The following is an 8,513-nucleotide window of genomic DNA, read 5'->3' as shown; positions in this document are numbered from 1 at the left end:
ATTTAGAGAAGAGTTCAAGACCTTAGACTCCATATCCTAAATAAGGAATAACCAAGAAAGTGAAACATCCTAAATTCCTTGTGACCTCCAGCTTATAACTGTGGTGAATCACACACCCATAAGCAAGAATCAACTCGACATTGCTTTGTAGACACCCTATGACAGTAAAACCTAAAGCTCTAATACCAACTTATCACGATCCAAACTAGGGCCTTATTATAATGGGCAATCCCAAGACCAACCAGGACCGTGAACCACTATCATTTCCCAACCAACCACCAAACATATACCTTGAGTCGGCAAAAGTCCAAACATATAACAAGATTGAGTATCCAACCATGTGGTGACTTTGGGATAAGTCTATATCTGTGACCAACCCAACCAAGTCCAACTATCCAATAACCTACCAAACCAATACGGAAACCATAAACCAATACCATGATAATAAGCCAATGTATGTATGTACATAAAACAAAATAATCCATAATATAATCAAGTTCACAGTTGTCTATACAAAGACTCTAGACCAACCAAAGTATACCTTGTCATGACATTCCCCCAACCATAGCCAAAACCAAAGTCTATGAAAGACGAGAAATATGTAAAGTAAACCATAACGTAAAATTGGTGCATTACAAAAGATGGAAGATCACAACTTCAATCCAATATTACTATCCCTGAATTTGATCAATAAGCAAAAGAAGTAAAAAGGACGATTCCTGTAGAGCATGGGTATAAAGCCATCCAAAGATGAATAAGTGGGTGAACACTAGCATGCACTAAGGAGAAGGATAAGATAATCCCATTTACAAAGCTAAGTAAAACCATCGATAATGTATCCAGCCATACATATATATATCAATGCCAGAAGAGGAAACTGTTTTTATCATGTATTTCAAACCTTTACCTGAGTTGTGTAGCTTTGCCGTCCTAATCCACCCATGGGATATGTGGGTTCAGCTTCCCCTGTTGAAAGGGTCCCAGTGCGTGTAGCTGCACGACCAGGGAAGAACCTAGGATGACTAGTACTTCCCCCCAAAATATAGTGTGACAACATGCTGACAATTACCAAGACCAACCTCTCATCCACAAATATGAGTTTTAAGTTTTGGTCCCCCCAGATCCTCCACCTTCTACGGCTTTGCTACATATCCCACTATTATTACCTAATTAAAACCATTACCAAGAAAGAATCAATCCATTTACCATTTATGAACCAAGGCCATTTAGTGGTGGTATCATCATACCGACTACACTTGTAAGTACTATCCATAGATAACCATTTATAGGTATAATAGGACTTCTAAGTGCCCATGAATTTACCATATTAAACCACTTAGGGGATTCTATGTACCCCACAAACATAACAATTTTCATAGCCACCAAGGCTTTACCATTTAAACCTTTCAAACCATATACCCCATAAGCATAACCATATTCATAGCCACCAAGGTTGTACTATTTAATCCTTCCAAACCATGTACACTATTTATACAATTTAAAATAATTTCCAAACCATTCTAGACTATGCCAAACATTTAAAGAATTTATATTGTTTAAACCATCCAAATCCATTAAAGTTTCCATTACCAAACCAAACTATGTAAAAGTTGCAATAAAAGTTCAATAATAGAGTGAAAACATATTTAAGGCATTTTATCTAACATGTTGAGGCCCTACCTTTACTAAGACCAAAACTAATGCATAAACCACTATAATTAGGGTTACTCAAGACCAATTTGTTAAACCATAATTAACCAATAACCACATATGAAAACCATTACCAAAAATATATAAAAACATAATTTAAACTAATACCAAACCATATGCATCAAGACCCTCAACATATAATTCGAAACCCACTATTCGTTATCCACAAATCAATGTTTAGAACACAATACATATTGATTTAGTTGGAACTAATAATAAGGGAAGGATTGCATGGCTCATACATGAAGATTCATGAAAGAAATCTTGACCTTTGAGCCCTTTAATGGTCATATGAAGAAACCCTAGCCTCCAATCTTCAAGAGTGAGATGGAGAGAGTATTTGAAGTGTTTTAATCCTCTAACAAATGTTATGGAAGGCCACCAAGGGTTATATAACATAAAGACATAAGGGTTATTAAGTAATAAATTTTTGGACTACCGTTGACTTAAAATTAAACACAAGACACGTCCAGGGGTACGAATTACCGATACCTTTCGTATCCTAGGGTATGAGTGGTACCCCAACTCGTACCCAAGACCATGTCAAGACCCTACCTAGTTTTTCTATATAACTCACACCTCCCTACTCGTACCTTAAGGGTGTGAGTGGTACACTCAATCATACCCACCAACCATACCATGGGCAGATTCCAGAAGACAAGGATTATCATAGACCATACGACTTGCCTTACACCACTCGTATGCTCCTATATGATTCATACCCTACTGAGTAATATGTTGGGAAGTAATAAATCCAACCATACTGCCTAGGAAATGAGTAAAGCCTCAATCTATGACACAAGTTGTATTCAAGGGTATGAATGGTACCCTTTTGTTGTACCAAGTCCAGTGTGTCCAAAACTAAAAAAATTTTGAAAAGGTCAAATTCCTAGGGTGTTATACCATAGTGAACCAAGTAAGTCTTGTAGGTATATCCCTATCCTAGTCGCTAATTCAAATCCCTTATTTTATAAAAGAATATGAACCTTATTCTATTTATCCCCATGTTTTATCCTCTCATTCCCCCTCCTGGGGCTCATAAGATGACAATTGATGTATTCAAAGAGTCACGAATCCTTAAAATAGTAATCAAAAGGATAATTAAACAACCAAATATGATAATCAATTCAAAAAACCTCAATTCAAAGCAATCATATTCATGTTCTTGGTTTCAACCCTGAAAAGAGGGCATTTAGCCACTAATGGACATAATTGTAATTAAAATAAATGAATACGCAATATAATTCATAAAGAAACTAAATTAAAGCAATAAAAATCCTATTTGAAGTGTTTATAATCCCCTCTCAAAGCCTCCCAGATGTCCAAGGTCAATAATAACAAGCAAAAGTGTACTATTTATAGGGGTAGAATTTTGGCCAGTGTGGGAATAAGCTCAATGACGCATTGCTTAGTCCAAGGTAATAACGTGTGATGTGCATTTATTACTCCCAGGAAATAAAGGTTTTTTCTCCCCTTTATCGCGAGGCATCACTGGAAATTGGATTTGATGCCTACACTTTGCCTTGTCCATTTATCTTCCATCCCAAGCCTTTTAATATTGTTTCCACTTGATTTCCATCTTTTATATCCTACATATATCATAAAAATCAACTCACCAAGCATACTATATCTTCAAAAACCATGCATTAGAGCTCAAAACAACAAAACATCATAAATGGTGAATAGAAACTCAAGCAAAGAACTAGTGTCGTCCTATTAATCTTTAACGTAATGTTTTTACCCTAGGCTTGATCTAATTGAACTTTGAACACTTTGAATAATTTTTTACACACATAAAAACATAATAATAACCTTATTAACTCATTACACATGTTATAATCCATCGTGATAGAGTAGAACAACACCTAGCTCAAGCTAGTAACACTAGTTTTCTCATTTGAACTCTAAGTGACCGAATTAAGTACAAACTTATTTGAAAGATACCTTAAACATTATAATAACATACTTAAGTAGTTAGATGATAAATTATATCATCATTATCATATTAAGCACATAATTTATCCTTAAAACAAGGCTAAACAAGCTAGGACAACAACACTAAGGTGCATAAAACCACCTCAGATCAGTAGTGATGGATGAGCATACTAGAAAAAAGCAAGTATTTATAGAAAAATTTGAGAATTGAGTGAGTGCATAACTATGTGAGGTCCAGGAACCTATTATGTCGAGGAGTAGGCTACATTGAGTTCAGAGGTTTGATCTTTATTCGAGATCCATAATTTAATCAACCCTCTAGTTATTCCTGTTTTTACAAAACCTTTACCCCAAACTTTGACTATGGTATTTGATCTCTTTTTGGATGATAATGTGGTCCCATTTATTGGGGCGAAAAATTGTCATGAAAAGGAGCTACAAGATCAGACAATGGACTATCATCAAGCCATGTAAGGGCAATTTAGGATTTTGTTGTGTCTACTTCGATTGATGAGCAGAGGCACGTTGAGATGGCAAACGGTGCCTCTTCTTATATTGCACTAGCACCACCTCCTCCAGTTGATCCACATCATGCAATATGGGGTCTAGTCTAATTCAAACCTCTAAAGAGTCCCAAGTATGTCTTTAACCCTTATTTTTTATTATAGTTATGCACTGAGGATAATGCATAGTCTTTGGTTGGTAGGGGTATACCAAAGTCGTGGATATTTTTCTTGTTTTTTTCCCATCAGTTGCGTTCTCTTTGAAATGGTATTTTTAGTTTGTGTTTGTATCATTTATTTCTTTATGCGTTATTTATGTTTAATGAAGAGAAAAATAAGGAACCTAACAACGTTTTAGATATTTTGTTTGTTCTTAAGCATTTAAAAAATAAATAAAACTTCTCAAAAATTTTGTGAATTTTGTGATATAAATATATGTGTGACCATCATTTTAATCTTGTTATGGCATTAGGATTAGGGACAAAAGAATCATAGCTTAGCATTCCATGAACCCGATAGGTAGTGGTCAATGATATAACCCACTACTATATATATGTGAGGACTCTACCTAATTATATTTGTGTATTTAATTTAGAACTTACCCGGTTAGTCTTGCCTAGGTTGTAAGATAGTTTGTTTTGACATGATCATAGGACATCTTTGACTTAGTCCACTCTTAGCCTAAATAACCATCCAAATGTGAATAAGTATCCCTTGATTCCTGATTTGAGCATACATTGACCTAGTCTATTCATTTTCACCTTCCGAATTGATTAAAATAAATGTATTTTGGCCTTGGTCCCTCCTTGCACACTATGCACCTCAAATCAGGCAAATAGTCGAAGTTGATGATGGCTATCAAAGGTGTGCATAGTTTATATTGGGTTTGCAGAAAAGTGTTTAATGTAAAAGAAAAGAAGAGTAAGGTTGGGTGTGGTAGAGATAAAAAAGAGAGTAAAGAAAAAAAATGAAAAAACTCAAAAAAGAAAAGAAAAGATAATAAATGAAAATAAAAAATAAAACCAAACCCAATTTGAAAAATAAATAAGGGAGAAAATGGGGAGGAATAAAAGAAGAATGGTTGAGAAGAGGAGAAAAAATGTATGTTTAGTGTCAAGGAGGCTGAGTCACTATATCCCAAATATACCATACCTTCACAAAATCCTATATTATATGCCGAGTAAAGTCCTATAGTGATCCAGGTCCAATTGTCCATAAAATTAAGGTATAGAAAATAAGGGCAAGCCTATGGTATTCTATGAACATTGATAGAACTTCTTTTATGAACACGAGTGTCTTGACATAGTCCATCACATTGACATGAAATGATACTGTGAGAGTTGGGACTTCCTTTTTTAAGGGTACATAGGTTGTGTTGTTAACTACTTCTTTATTCGGGTAGTGTAGATTGCATATTTGCTTGATTATTTGCTACTAATGTAATGTCGTTGCTTGATTCCTTTGGGTAATACTGTTGTTCCACATAGATCCACATAGTGGTTTGAAAAGTTTGAAATAGGAGGGGGTAAGAATTTTCGAGCTAAAATTTGGTTGACTAGCATAGGCACCTTAGGTTTCTCTTAGTTAATCATCATTTGTCTTTGTTATGTGTTAGTTGCCTGAGGACATTCAAATGTTTAAAGTTGAGGGTGTTGATATGACATGGTTTCATGGAACTTCTGATGCTTAAAATTTGAAATTTATACAAGTACTTAGATCTTTTTTGTTAGAAGTGTTGTGTTTTTATGTTTTTTTTTTGTAGGAAAACAAGGTTAAGAGTAAAAGAGAAGAAAAAGAGTTGAAAGTTGTAGAGGACCCACTAATGGGGCTTAAGTGGGACTTACACCCTCAGTAAGTGCCATTATAAGTAGCAGAGAAAAAAGTTCTAAAAGCTCTAAAGATTCCAAGTTATACTGAGACCTACAAAGGCTTATGTATGCTTACGCCCATCGTAAGTACCCTCATAAGTAGAAGATCCAAAATTGCTAATTTTCTCTGAGACCTACAACCCACCTAGTGTTCATAGGTAGTACCTACAACCTGAAGGTTGATCCATTGATAGGTGCCAACATAGATTTTCTATTTTTTTTAGGTTAGGATTTTAGGGTTATGATGTATCCTATAATTACCCTATTGATGTCTTGTTATTAAGTAGCACACTCTTTACACTTAAAACATTATATTGATTCTGATACACTTTTGATCTTGGTATCTTTGTTCTTGTTTTTTACTGCTTGAGATTAATTTTAAATTCTGGTTTTCATTAATAAATTATTGTAAGATAATTCATATGCTTTTTATTTTGAATTCTATAGATGTTCTTGCAAACATGAACAGTTAAACCTCTTAACTAGGGTTGTGGGAACCTTGTGGAATAACAAAGTAGAGGAAGTGTAAAGTCTTTCTTGATTGATGTTTTTACATGTATGGTTATTTTCTAAAGAAGATCACAACAGTAATTTAGAGCTATCAGCCTTTATCTAACTAACTTGAGACCCAAAAGGAGATAGTAAATATGGGATCTAGGACAAGGGTTAGTAATATGTCACTATGATACTCAAAAGGAGATTAGTAAAATTAACCAAAGTTGTTCAAGAGACATTTAGTGATACATAACTTGTTTGATTATGCATGCAAGGTATTAAGATAGTTTTTCGAGCATAATAAGTGCAGAGTTTGGAAGTTAGGAAGAGCACAGTCCTAGTATTCGTCTCATATTGATTTCAACCTAAAGTGATCAAGATTTATTACTACTGCTATTGTTCTAACAAAATCCCCTCATTTACTTTCTACACTTTTTGGCTACTTCAGCAAGTTCTTGATAGAGATTTAGCCTATTCCCATGTAATGCCCCAAAATATCATCCCGAGATGCCACACGGTGCCCAAGGATACACGTAGCCTCAAGCTAATCCTTTAAGCCAAAACACTACCCTTGGGTTCCAACACAATAACATACATGCTACGCTAAGGATATATGTATAAGTACATATCATATAACATCGCACATGGCACGAAATATCGTTAGACTGTAACATATATGGAATGTCTATACACAAACCAACCCAACAATACACTAGTCTGACATAGCCTCTATACAGCGAAATCAATGAGTCATTGGGGCAAACCCCCAATGACTCAATAGACCAAAGGGATCACAAAACAATAGCACCAAAACTAGCAACTTGGTCCTCGAACCAAGAGGACTCACCACTGAAGGAACGTAGATGCGGCAGTTGGATATCACTGTCGTGGCTGAGTACCTGAACCTACATCATGGTAAGAATGTAACCCATAGAGAAATATATGGGTCAGCACAAGATACGTACTGAGTATGTGGGGGCACATGCAAAATATAAATAATATCATAAATTTCATAAAAAACGTACATACGGACCATAATGACACTCTTGGCTTGAGTTACATTGAATCATGAAACTCATAATATCTTAGATAAGTGTAGGAGAAAACCCTCATAAATCACTATAGATCATCATAGGCAACTTGACTTACCACATCAAAACTCAGAGTGACTCGGTATTTCAATAAACATGACTCTTATGGACAGAGGAGTTTCCTATAATCTATAATCCCACGTGAGCTAGGTGGAATACCAACGTTTAAAACCCCCGTTGGCAGGAGCGTCATACTCTTTGCCAGGAAGTACGACTTTAAAACTGCAATAATCACAATCGGGCTCTCTGGCCAATAACATCATCATCAAACAACCTTACGGTGGCACATAAGTTTGGGAAAATACCAAATTTCCCTCTCGGTGCTAAGTACTACTTCCCTACAAGCTCAGAACGCATTAAGAAATCCACCACAATATCACAAGGGTCTATCATAAAGACCAAATCAAATCTCTTTCTCATTTATCAAATCATATCAATTTGTGGATTCTTAACTCAACACATTTTAGCTCAAAACATTTTAATCTTCCTCAATATCAATAAGGAATCAATGCATTGAACCATAACCGACTCGACATTTGGACAAGGATATGAAGACTCAATTCATAATATTTTCAACAATTTAACTCATCAAAACCATCCGGAAAATACCAAGACTCATTGCAACTTCAATATCAACATTTCTCAATTTGTCATCCAACTCTCATTGAAAGGTACTTGAGACATCAACCTATAGTAGGGATATAGAATATCCAATATCAATTATAAATTCATAAGAAGGAAATAGTGGAATGATAGTATAAATCAAGGCTTAAAAAATTAAATCATCATACTCTCATAATCAAATACTTTTTGGACATAATTCCATCTCAACATCATACACATATCGGATGACATAATCCCATATCTCATGGACAATAATATAAGATATAAAACCATATTTCCAATTCATG

The sequence above is a fragment of the Capsicum annuum genome, chromosome 11 (genome assembly GCF_002878395.1).
Source record: "Capsicum annuum cultivar UCD-10X-F1 chromosome 11, UCD10Xv1.1, whole genome shotgun sequence".
Lineage (NCBI taxonomy): Eukaryota > Viridiplantae > Streptophyta > Magnoliopsida > Solanales > Solanaceae > Capsicum > Capsicum annuum.
Note: the sequence above shows the minus strand (reverse complement) of the source record.